This window comes from Melanostigma gelatinosum (genome assembly GCF_949748355.1).
Source record: "Melanostigma gelatinosum genome assembly, chromosome: 1".
Taxonomy (NCBI): domain Eukaryota; kingdom Metazoa; phylum Chordata; class Actinopteri; order Perciformes; family Zoarcidae; genus Melanostigma; species Melanostigma gelatinosum.
Genome location: NC_136634.1, coordinates 14,249,435 through 14,262,339, shown reverse-complemented (window position 1 = coordinate 14,262,339; position 12,905 = coordinate 14,249,435). Strand labels below are relative to the sequence as shown.

The window sequence follows — 12,905 nt, the reverse complement described above, 5'->3', positions numbered from 1 at the left end:
GTGATGGTGGCGGGAGTTAGCACAACCCAGCTAACGGCTCCTGGTCGGGTCTCCCTTTGGCAAACTGGTCCCAGTTAAGGGGTGCAAAGGGGTCCCAAGATGGTGCAGGAGGTACAGCCGCATCATGGATGTGTGGTTGGGTTGAATGAACTTTCTAAACAGCAATATGTGTCACAGAAAATATGACAGGAGGTTAAAACATTTTTTATCATTACATTTCGCCTATGGCTGTCAATGGCATCCGATTGGATCATAAGGTATAAAAACGCACTGCTAAAGTTCCTCTGCAGTGCTTTTGTGATCGTGTGAGGTTGGATCTGCTGTGGGTGTCCACTAAATGACGACGTGAAAGTGTTCTCAGTCCATGTATGCACTTATCAGGTGATGTTAGGTGCCTGAGGTTAACGTCCTCGCACACCTTGAATATGAACGATAAAATTCCAACACTATGATTGATCTTGGTCTATAGTGTGTCCTCTGCTCTGTAAGACTTTTCAATTGATAGCAGCTCTCTACCCTTTAAGCTCCACGGCCTCCTAATATATGCTTTAGTTTGACTGTTACATCCTTCCATTAGCTACTCTTCCTACTTTATCAATTTAGTGTTTGCACTGAAGGGAAGGTGTGATGCGTTGGAAGGCAGCGTGTTGGAGTTTTAGTGAAGCGTTATTCTGATCCATCATGTTTGACAGACACAAGGCCTCGGGCCGTCATTTGTCTCCCCTATTTCTGACACAGGATGAGAGATGAGAGGAACTGCTCCTCAGCACCTTTTTCGCAAAATGCCAAGCTGAACATTTCCTCAATTGACTATTTCTGTCACAAAACACTCCCCCCCCCCTCCCGCTTTACCTTCTGTTACATTTGTCTTAGCTCTTTCTCATCGCTCGCTGTCTTGTTTCGATCGTCAAACCTGGACTGTCATCTTTAGACGCAGACCAACATTTGTTAAACCGTCTTTTCAATCAGATCTGAAAGTGTACCCTAAAGCGGATGACACTTTTGTGTGTGTTTTTGTGTGTCGAAGAGAAGAAGGGTGTGTAACGTTTTTTGGATGCGAGCGCACAGACGCAATTAGCGGAGCGGTTTCTCCTCCAGAACGGGGCTGTGGCTTTTCTACACGTGGCTAATTAAACGTAGTGTGGATGTTAGTAAATATTAAAGGACAAAGGTAGAGCTAGTAATTAAATTCTGGTGTGCTGACACAGCGATTAGCTAAAACTCATGTCTGATAAAGGCCACACACACAGACACACACACACACACACACAGATACAGAGGCACACCCTTAAGCTGAGCATTTGCTCTTATTTAAATCTGGGCTTGATAAGGCCCCTGAAAGTGTATCGTCTTTAAAACCCCACTCCTCACTCCTTCTGCCCCCACATTAAGGGCTTAATAAAACAGTGATATTATTTCAGTTATTGGTTGCAGGGATATGAAGATGGTATCGCTTTAATTGCTTGCGTACGCTTGCGGGATCCATGGAGATTGTTCTGGGATGCAAACATAAGCAGAATGTCGACTCCAAAAAACAATCACAAAGCCCCCCGTGTGTGTTCTTGCGCAAATAACCAGCCTCTCATTTAAAACACAGGTTTGATTTATAGGAGCACAGGTGGAGTGATATACAGTTGCCCTACACGAGAAGAAACACACACACACACACACACACATGGACAAGCACACACACACAAATTCACAATATGGAGACCACTGAAACACCTGGAGCCACATGTGGTCCTAAATCTTTAATTTGATTGTTGCAGTGAAGGAGAGGAGATGTCATGTCAGGCCATAAGCTCCACATTTGGTCATCCAATCATTGTCCGTGCCTTCCTCCCACATTAATTGTGCTTCATGCTCTCTAATTGTATCAGCTCTTCACTTCTACCCTTAACTTTTATCTTTCTGCTTCTGCGTTTTGCGCGCGGTTTTTTTTTTAACCAAAAATGTATTTTGACTTCCTCAACTTTGCATCCTTTGTGTTGTGGGTTCTACTTAAGGGAACACAACTTCTCTATTAGCAGCGAGCACAGCCCACTCTGCTGTTGATGTACAGAGCTGATTCTATTTTGCTGAGTTGAGAAAGGCATCTATAAAGAGCCATGACATTTTAATCAGCCAAACTATCTCTCGCTAACATCATGTTCCCCTCCCCGTGCCTTGATCTACTTATCAGAGATTGAGCGACCAGGCCTGTAACTCCTGTTTCTTTAATTCAGCGTGTTTAGAGTGGGAGTTTCGCCTGTGTCCTTTGGTGTGATTATCAGCATTGAATGATCTGGCCTGCAGTGGTGTGTGCTGCATGTGTATGTGCCCAGATTTACAGTGTATGTGTATGTGTGTGTGTGTGTGTGTGTGTGTGTGTGTGTGCCGTTATCACAGTTCTGTTTAATGCTCAACCCTTGATTGACATAGATTTAGCTTGATTTATTTGATCTAGGATAGGATTTCAGGATAGGATTTTGGGCCTTTGACTGTGAATGTATGCTGTAAAAGTTATTAGACAGTACGCTTTAAATGTGTGTTCGGCTTGTGGTTTTGATCCGAACGGCACAGAATGAATTTCAGTGACTGTTGCAGTTATTAGTTGGGCTGTAACCTTTGTGAAGTTGTCACCGTCTTGTCGCGCTGTAACGCTGACCCTGTGACATTTTGTTGACTGACTGATTGCTCCCTCAAGATCAGCGTACCCTCCGGCTCTGAGCAGCTGTGCTCCGCCTATACTCATCTAATCTATACCTTAACTATAGACACAAGACAGTGCTTGAGCTGAATGGAGATCAGTGTGGGCAGGGGGCTCCAGTATCTCATCATCCACTATAATGGATAGAAAAGAGGGGAGGGAGATTTTGTGGGCACAGGCCTAAGAGGCTGCGCTGGTCCAATCAGACATCTTAGTTCCCCGAGGGGCCGGTTTCATCAGCGCTCTCGCCTAGTCCCATGCTTCTTAACGTTTTTAGCATGATTATTTCACCCAGGATCCTGCCTCGGGCACCAGGCCACCTTTTTACATATGCACAGGCTGAACTTTTGACCAGGCACCAGCAGTCAGGACTGTATTAGAGCAGCGGTTGTTCAGTCAGGAGTAGTGGGACCGCCGGTGCGTCCTCGGCTGAGCCTTGCCTACTGTGTCCAGGAGCTCCCTCCTGCACCTCGGGGGTTAACCCCAGAGACAGGTCGTGCAACGAAGACGTCGGCATTAGCATATAACAGACGCACAGCGAGGTTGTGGTGTACGCCAGCACAGCAGACACTTTTACCTCAGTGTTCTTTATCAGCTTCTCTCTTGCAGACAGACATCAGGTCAGGTGCTCTTAGTCTAGTGATCTAGTGTAGCACACAGACGCTTTGGCTCTGCTGCACACCCGGGCAACCCGAGTGTGTATGTGTGCTCCGCTGTTGTATGTGTGTGTGTGTGTGGTGCTCAACCATGTGGAAAGAAAGAGGAGCAGAGGTCCCAATCTCCCCGCCAGCCCCCCCCCCCCCCCTTTCCCCTCTGTGGGGTTAGATGAGCTGCCAGGTCCTTGTAATAGAGTCCTCTTGGATGATTAGGAGCTACACAGGAGGGGGGTCAGCTCCAGCCTGACTGGAGACGCTGTGTAGGCTTCTCCTCAGTGGTGTAGAGAGAATATTACAAATTATGCCAATTGGTATGCGCTTCACATACTCTGAGTGGACCTCTCTGATGATGCACCGATTTCCTTTTAGAGGCCATGTTTTTGAAGATATTTGAGGAACTCGATATAATGAACGTGATATTCCAAGCCAGACATTCCCTGCTGTGCTGCTGCACTGTATGGGAGGGAGAGAGGCATAGAGGGGGAGAGAGAGAGACATGGTGGAAGAGAGAAAGACGTGTTGGTGTGGGGATGGATAAAAGCATACAATCCCATTCGGCTGTATTCACATGTGTGTTCCTGCCCAATCCTGTTACTGGGATTATTGTCCACGGAGATACCATTTCATGAAAGAAAACAAACACACACACACACACCCACATGCTCAGACACACACACACACACATGCTCAGACACACGCACACACAGTGGGTGAACAGAGATGGCCTGAGGCCTGGTTATGTGGTCCATTGCACAGGGAAACTGTGTAAATGGTTTATTGTGGATGAGTTGATGTGATGGAGAGCGTGTCTGGATCAATAAAGAACCAATCAAATGCTGGCAGTCTGCTACTGTATGCAGTCAGTCATTCACCCCTCCTGCCTGCGTAGTTATACAACATGAGTGTGAAGGAGGTAGGAACAATATCCGCGCTGAAAGCCCAAGAAGTTGAAGAAAGTCATTATTTCAAAACTTCAAACTTCTAAAAAATGTAATTCTGCGTAGCTGCTTCATGTTGAAACTGTTTTTTTAAATACTTTTTTTGCACATTGCACATTAGTTTCACCTCTTTATGAGATGTCTTTCTGTGTTGGAATTTGACTGTTTTGTTTGTGAAGAAACATTACTTAAAGCCTCAACCGCATCCTCCCAGCTCCTCCAGCTCCAGACACCTCAGGGAGGCCATTAGGACATCTCCCCAGCCCGGGCTGTCTGAGTCTGGGCTGAGGCTGGGCTGAGGCTGGGCTAAATTACCCCAGAGCCACAGGTCAGAGCCAGCAAGATCCTCAATGCCAAGGGACTCTCTCTCTCTAACATAAGGGATCAGAAGAGGCCAAAGAGCCAGAAACTGACCTGGCCAGAGAGACATCCTTACTCACTTACCCTCTACTCTTCCACGTTGCTTCCTTCGCCCTCCATCTCTCTTACCTTTAGAGCTTTTTCTCCTGTGACCCCCCACCTCGACACACACACACACACACACACACACACGCACACACCACTCCCTCCCCTCTTTGTTGTGACATGGAGCTGATGGACTATTTTTCAAATTGATTTAAAAAATGTACATAAGCAGCCGATCCCCTAGCCCAGATTACCTATTGATTTTTAATATGAAAAGCTCATTATATAAGCAGGAACTGCAACACAAAAAGCTAGCCAACCTTTGCATAAATCCTTTAATTGAATTTCCAGAGCCCGTGGTTCTACATTTTTTAATTAAATCCATTTCTTTTTTTAAGGGTTGCTGTGTAATTTGCATGCTGTGAAGTGGGTGCTGTCCCAGATAAAGTGCCATTGATCCTTATTAAGGCTCACCTCTGGGCTCGCTGAAAACCAACCGCAAAAATGAAATGTGCTCATGGTGCATACACTTATTGCCCGCATGATAGGATTAGAGGCAGGGAGAGAGAGAAGAAGGGAGATAGAGATGGAGAGAGAAGGAGTGATGGGGTAAAGGGTGGGGGCTTATTATTAATAGTTGTTCATATTAATGTCATATTTCACCTTTCCTCCTCTGGGGTGGGACTGTGAGGAGCTTGTTTATAAATACAGCTGGGTCCGGATATTGTTTGGATTTCTCATCCAATACACTGTGGTGTCTGCTGCGTTTTGGGTGTCGCTGCGATTTCACAGTCTGAAGGTAGCATTTAAATCTGACAATGACAGATATGGCCCCATGTTCATGTTCAACACATTCTACATCAAAAAACAAAAGAACACACGGACCTCTTTATAATTACTTTGAAATGAGGACAAGTGTTCCTGATCGTGTAAACGAGGCCGCTGATCATATCGCTCATTGATCTTCAGGAGGCCGTGGTCTGCAATCTTTCTCAGTAGAAGGTGTTTAACTGCCTATTTAGATGAGATGATACTTCGTTTTCTTGTCCTTACCCTACTTAGCAACGGGTAAGCGAGAGTGTGTGAGCCGTGATTTCTATCCTGCGTTTGTGCTCTGTGATAGGCGCTAACGCAGGCCTCTCCCTCCTTGTCTTCCTGTGTGGCTGTATGCAGACTGTGGAGTAAATCAATAGGGATTAACCTGCGACCCCAGCCACATACTTATAGCCCAGTCCTCGCTGCTCACACATCGCTCATCAGTTTCACTTAAACACTGCACCTCACTCAATAAGGCACCACGCGCTAATTCATTTCAAAGATGGAGAGGCCCCTATCTCACACACACACACACACACACACACACACACACACACACACACACACACACACACACACACACAAGCGCGCACACACGCGCTCATAGACACAAAACACATCCAGATAACATAAATAAAGATGAATTGAATTGCAGGGCTGCAGCGTCACAGATATTAAAAACACTAGTCACCAGATATTCCATGTTTGTGCACATACAGTACCGCACACATAGTGAGGTAATGACATTAGGACTGCAACTAATTATTATTTTCATAAGTCTTCCAATTATCAACTTGACTCATTGTCATTAAAATAAAAATGAAAATATGTCAAATATAAGACTGTCTATTACAAGGTCCCGTAGACCAAAGTGACTCTTTAGTTCTCTTCTGTTGCTTTACATGTCAAACCAATAGTCCAATACTCACAGATTCTCAGTTTAGTGTCGGACGCAAATGAGTAAACCACCAGATATTCACATGAAGGTTCTGGAACCAGTTCATTTTGCCACTTTTGCTCATTATCTGTCGATCAACCAATCGAGATAAAAAACATCTTAACAATTTAATGGGAAATAGAACAACAGGAAGATGGAATAAAGCTTGACTGCATTGTTTTCATTCTAACAACTTTCAATTATTTTTTTCATGTCTGGCTGAAAATTGCAGTTAATTTTTCCTCAAGATAGAGAGAAGATAAGAAAGGAGGACGGGTGTCACAAAGACCTAATTCAGTGTGTACACGTTACTTAACTGTGGGCGATGTCTGTCTTCCTCTTACCAACACACACTTGCATTCTCTCCTTTTCTCTGTCTTCCTCTTGAAATATTGACATCGGCTGACTGATTGGTCTGATGTCTCTCTATCTTCTGTGTACACGTCCATGTGGAAACGTGTGTGCGTGTGGCGCGCACATATGCATTTGTGTACGTGTGTGTGTGTGTGTGTGTGTGTGTGTGTGTGTGTGTGTGTGTGTGTTGAGCAGTGCAGTGTCAGCAGCATGCAGCAAGTATTGACCCAGGCCTGTCCTCTGCTCTGACTGGCTCTTGTCCCTAACTTGTCATCTCTCTCTCTCTCTCTCTCTCTCTCTCTCTCTCTCTCTCTCTCTCTCTCTCGCTCTCGCTCTCTCTCTCTCTGGTGGTTGATCTCCTTGTGAGTTGATCAATGTTTTGCCACCTTTTAATAGTTCATTTCTAACAATTTTCCCAAAAAAAGTGTTTCTCTAAATCTGCTAGCTTTGTCCTGTGTTCAACACATCCCAGTGTCTGATATGTGTTTTGTTTGTTGTCGGCGTTGCTACTTTGTACTAAACTCTTTCATCTGATAGGGGTGAGAGATGTGAATGACCTCAGTAATGCACAGACGAGTGCCTGTGAGCTCTGCAATGCTTTTAACCCACAGACAGGTTCACATAATGCTCGTCGCTGAGTGATGGTGGAAGGTCAGATCACCTGTCCTCTTCTCCTGGGACCAACCTAAACATCAGCTCTCCTTCCACTGATTGTATAAACAGACTGGCGATTCATTTCCTGGATTTTGCATTTTATTTCTATAATCACCCCATCACTTATACAACTTTCTCTTTCACTCTTTGTTTTAGTGCATCACTCTCTCTCAGGTGGGTAGAAACACACAGCAGCTACTCACTGACGTGTGTGAGGTCGCTGGCCAGAAACAAAGAAATCTTTGATTTTCATTTCATAATCCAATCAATCAGACAAAAACAGCTTGGTTCCTTTTCTGTCCTCCCCTAACCAACCAACCATACATATTTACACATACAGACACACACACACACACGGAGCGCCTCCTAAATGCATGTGGAGCAGGTCGTTCCAGTAGTGGGGACCCCCCCTGGGGTTAGACCACTCTATGTGTTATTGATTGCGTTGCTTTTGCATGTTGTGCTCAATCATGTGTTCCATGCGTCTGCCGTTGTCCTCTCCCACCTGGCCCATTAGATTAGGCTAATGCATTCAACCATTGAGTAGTCATTACACTCAGACCTGATCAGCCAATCGCCTACCTGGTTTGACTCTACTTGACCTGTGAACCCTGGCTCTCGTGTCATCTCGCCAGCTCTGACATGTTAAACACACACACACACACACACACACACACACACACACACACACATACGCACGCGCGCGCGCAGCTCACAGCTCTATCTGATGTGCATCATGTCTGCGGTTATGCTGGGTGCGGGTTCAGTGGGGTTCACTACCTGTATGATTATCAATACTGATAGCATTTCCACGCATTTCCTAATCACATGCATCAGAGAGCTATGGATTTCATCACGCAGCGTGGAACTGTTGAACCTGCCATTGATCTCGAAATTTTCCAGGAATGAGCGTGTTGATTGGAGTGCATGAGAGCTCCTTAGAGAAGTCACAGTGAAACCGGGAGGTATGAAAGGGTTTTGAGTGTCTTTTTATTTCTTCCTCATCCCCCATTGCTCCGTGTTCCTCCACACACATACACCTGTTCCCCGCGGGAATGGACTGTAAGTGCTTGTATTTGACTTTATATTTATTGTGCTTTTTACTTAACTACTTTTATCGGACATCTCACTAGTTACTTTACAGGTGAGGATTTTACATACAATACGTGTGATCAGTAAACGATGAATTGTTAAAGATTAAACTACCCACCAGTATATAAAGTGGCTGAAAGTCTACTCCCCCTATTTAGCATTGCTCAACATTATCAGGCTCACACATGAGAGTGTAAAAAAAGTATAATAATAGATGAAGCAGATTGACAACAGAGACATTGATATTTTTTATTCTACGCAATTGTCTTTCTTGTCAAAACCTGGTGCCTACATTACCCAAAATCAAACGTGACTGGCAACAAGTACATATGAATACATATAAGTACTTCTGTGAAAAACACAAGTATACACAGAAGTATTTCAAAAGACAAGAGAAAATTGGTGCACTTCCCTTTTTAAAAGCAGCTTTACCGCAACCTGCTACAACCTACAATGCTTTACATGCATCAAATCATGCATTCATGCATCAATATTAATCATTCAAATAGTATGATATGTAATATTGTCTGTTGCAATCCATAATGCCTACTTTTACTTTTCATACTCTTCGTGCATTTTGCTGATGATAGGTTTGTAAGCTTTTGAATGCAGGACCTTTTCTCGTAAGAGAGTATTTTGTTACTTTTACTTGACTAATCTGTGACTTCCTCCATCACTGGTTCCGTACTCCAGTGTGACCAAAACCAGCATCTCCAAATGTATACAGTCCGCAGACTAGAAGAAGAAATTGTGTCTCTTTGGCTCCAATGTCAAGATTCTCACCTTGACAGTTGTGCTTAAGAAACGATAACTCCCCCCCCCCACCACCACCACCACCACCACTCCCATCCTCCTTATTTGCTCTCTACAGTATTGAGTCAGTCTGTAAGGAATAGCTTATTTAGAGACTGTCCCATTGATGTGTGTGTGTGTGTGCACAATGTGAAGCACGGAGCGGAGTGATTGGGGATAGATGTCCTCATTGGATATGAGCTGGCTACTCCGTGGCTCTGCATTGCATTTGTATTGAACAGGAAATTAATGATTGGATAATTGTATTGATGTTTCTGGTATTGAACATATAAACAAAATGTTCTTTTGAAGCATTGTGTGAGTGTTGCACCCCTGGGGGAGGGAGCGGTCCCAGTTGTGCTTAAGAAAGAATAAGTCCATGTTAAGTCCATAGTGTATAGGAAGAGAGAGCGAGTGGATCAATAGGGACTTGGGGCTTGAGACAGACTTTAATTGTATTATTTTCTTCCGGATTTCTGCCCTCCCATATCCATCTCAACGCAGCAGTGACAGATTTGATATGTATTGCCGACATTGTCATGAAGACAGATTTGAATGTATTGAACAGTTTCAAAGAGGAGTTTGTTCTGCTTGTATCAGTCGACCCGTATGGGCCGTAAGGGCTCGTAGTCACGGCGCAGCGCTCGACAAAGGAATTGTCTTTTAATGTTTTCAGTACATTTTTTGGCAAGAGCTCTGTGTCCTTTTTGTGTACGTTCAATCAATGCTGCACCGCCGCTGCTTTGGAAGTCCTCCGAATCAAACGCGCACAACTTTCTCAAAGTGGAGAGTTTCTTTTGCTGCGAGTCGGACGGGAACAGATCAAAGAGATGAGCGGAGGAAACTTGTTTAATTAAAACCAAGTGATGAAGTAGGATGGATGGATGGATGTCCTTTGATGCGTGTTCTCCGGATGCACTGTATACGTTATGCAGTTATCACACGCGAAGAGGTTCCAGCAGAGGGTGGGACAGAAGGAGGCGTTGCAGACGCAGGGAAGGAGAGAAGGAAGTAGTGAGCTTGATGAAGTTTCTGATTACTCCACCTCCTCTGGCACAGGGAAGAATTACTGAATGCCATTTGGGTCAGTGCTCTTTATGGAACTACATTTATGAAATACATCTCTCCCCCTCTTTCTTTCTCTCTTTCCGTCTCTCCCTCTCTGTGTCTCTCCCTTCCTCCCTCCCTCTCCTCTAATTGGAGCTGCAATAAAGGTGTGTGGGGTCAGTGGTTCTTCAAGGTGAGGCCGCATGTGTGTCTCGCTCTAATGTCCTCCTCCAGACACACGTGCAAACCCGACAGAGGAGCGCCATTTTTCTGCCTTGCTCACAGAAACCTCAGGCCCAAAATCTCAACTTAAACTCACACTGCTCACCTCGTCCGTTGTAATGGACGAGTCTTATCAGTCCGCAGCTTCACGCTACTGCCCTGCCTTCCTCTCTCAACTCTGCTCCCTGTCCTTGTGCCAGCCTGGTAAGCCAGAGGGCACGCTGTGGTTTGAATCAGAGACGGAGCTCTGCCAACACACCCAGCGGGAGAGGACCCGCCAAGGGTGCCAGGGCCTCGAGAGGAGAGAGGAGAGAGGAGAGAGGAGAGAGGAGAGAGGAGCGAGGAGAGAGGAGAGAGGAGAGAGTTAAAAAAGGGAGCATGTGAGAGGAGGGAGGAGAAGAATTTGGAGTGATTGGAAGTGACTGAAAGAGGATGAAGAAAGACTTTGAAAACTTATTTTTGGTGTGGAGTTTAGAAGAGTTCATATCACACAAAAGAAAAACAGAATTGCATTTCCTGTCGTTTCTCCTCCTGATTGTGGCGTTTGTGTTGAAGAAGCCACAAGTTCTCACTGAAGAGCACGGCCTTTGTCTGAGGAGCGCTTTGATCCCAGTACCATCTTGGGCCAGTAGGGGTCATTGTAGTTCAACTGACTGAGCAGAACAAGTCGATCAGTGAGGGGAGAAGCTGCGGTTCATACGCTCTTGAGTCACAGCTCTGTCATCACAGGCTTTCCTCAGTCGATGGAATTGAGATTCTACATTTGTTAAAAGAAAACACATCTTCAAACCTTTTTTTCAGTCTGTTATTAAACTGTTTTTGATTTGCAGACATCTAATAGCCGGTGACCTCGGCACGAGGCCTCGGGTCATTGAGGTAGGCTTTTGATTTAACTTCTCATGATACCTTGTGACGCGTTGACACAAGTTTACCAAGTGTAAGTGCAAGGAGAGTAAGATCGGGTCAATGAACAACACAACACCCTCTGCTTCACCTGCTGCTTAAGCCTAATTGATTTAGCACTTTGGCTGGTCATTTAATGTCTCGGAAGTAGAGGGCTTTGCAAAGACTTTGCCTCCAGGTATTGTTTGAGACACCATTGTTGAGGAGGTAATTGCAGAGCCTCTTTCAACAGGGCTGCTGAGGAGCGACAAACTCTCTTTCTTTCTTCCTCTCTGCATGTCCATTCATGTGTTTTAACTTCATGCAGTCCTAAAACTCACATCTCCATCGATGGAGACTTTTTGAAATAGGTTAGGGTGGATATAGTTTATTGTTTGTAGTGAACACTCAAAGAAAAACACATTATTTTGTTAAACTGTTTGTAAAAATGGCGACACAAGTGAGGGGGGGGGGGACCTTGAAGGCGTTTGAGGTGTGATACATTAATTTGTTGAATCTCAACACTATTCTCATTTAAAACTCTTATTCTAATTTGTGTTTACAAATGAAGCATGCCACCACTGCCATTGACCTCCAGCAGATGAATATTAGATGAAGCAGCAGCCAATATGTGAATAACTGAGTTCAGGACAGCAACGATTTTAATGGCAGCGAGCAGCCATTAACAGTATATCTGAAAATAGACAGAGGATTTTCCATAGATCATTAATGACGGGAAATCTATCCCCTCTTTCCCTTCCTCCATCCTACAATATATATCTCCACTCTTTCTATTTTTCTACCTTTCCTGTAATTCATCCATGTCATTTGTTATTTGTGCACAGTATATTTCAGCTTCATCTCACTGCTGGTGTCCACACGGAGGCTTTCTTCAGAGACGGAGGCCTTTCAGGGGCCAGGGCTCAGGGCTCGCTATTAACATGCAGCAGATATTTAGAACGGAGCCTGCTAATGTCTGTTTAGTATATAATCCACGTCCCCTCCTCCCATATTCCTTGTTATTCTAGTTTAGTGCTGTAATCAAGCAGGGCTTGCCAATAAAGTTTATTGTACGGAGCTAAGTGTCAATATCACACACACACCCAGGGCAGAGAGGTCCCTTTAATTGGAATAGGAGAGGGGAGGCTGTGTGTGTGTGTGTGTGTGTGTCTGCATACCTTTATGTGTGTTTGGATTTGTGTTCATTTTAACCATCAGAGACTGTGAATGCCATTCATCGTTAACTGCAGGCCTGTTCTTTGTTAAAGTGACAATATGGGTTTGAATAAAAAATGTGATGCTGGAAAAAAAAACGAAACATAAATGTGACATCAACAATTTCACTGCTTTTATGAACAAATCAATTCTAGCTTTACATGAGTATCGAGCCTAGATGTTTTGAATCTATGTTGAGTCTGAAC

At 44.6% G+C, this 12,905-nt stretch overlaps 1 protein-coding gene across 1 annotated transcript in view; it reads left to right on the top strand.

Annotated features, from left to right (window-relative positions):
- Nucleotides 1-12,905, top strand: part of wwox (WW domain containing oxidoreductase) — a 118,106-nt gene that overhangs the window by 43,109 nt on the left and 62,092 nt on the right. The gene's annotated exons all lie outside the window — the stretch shown is intronic.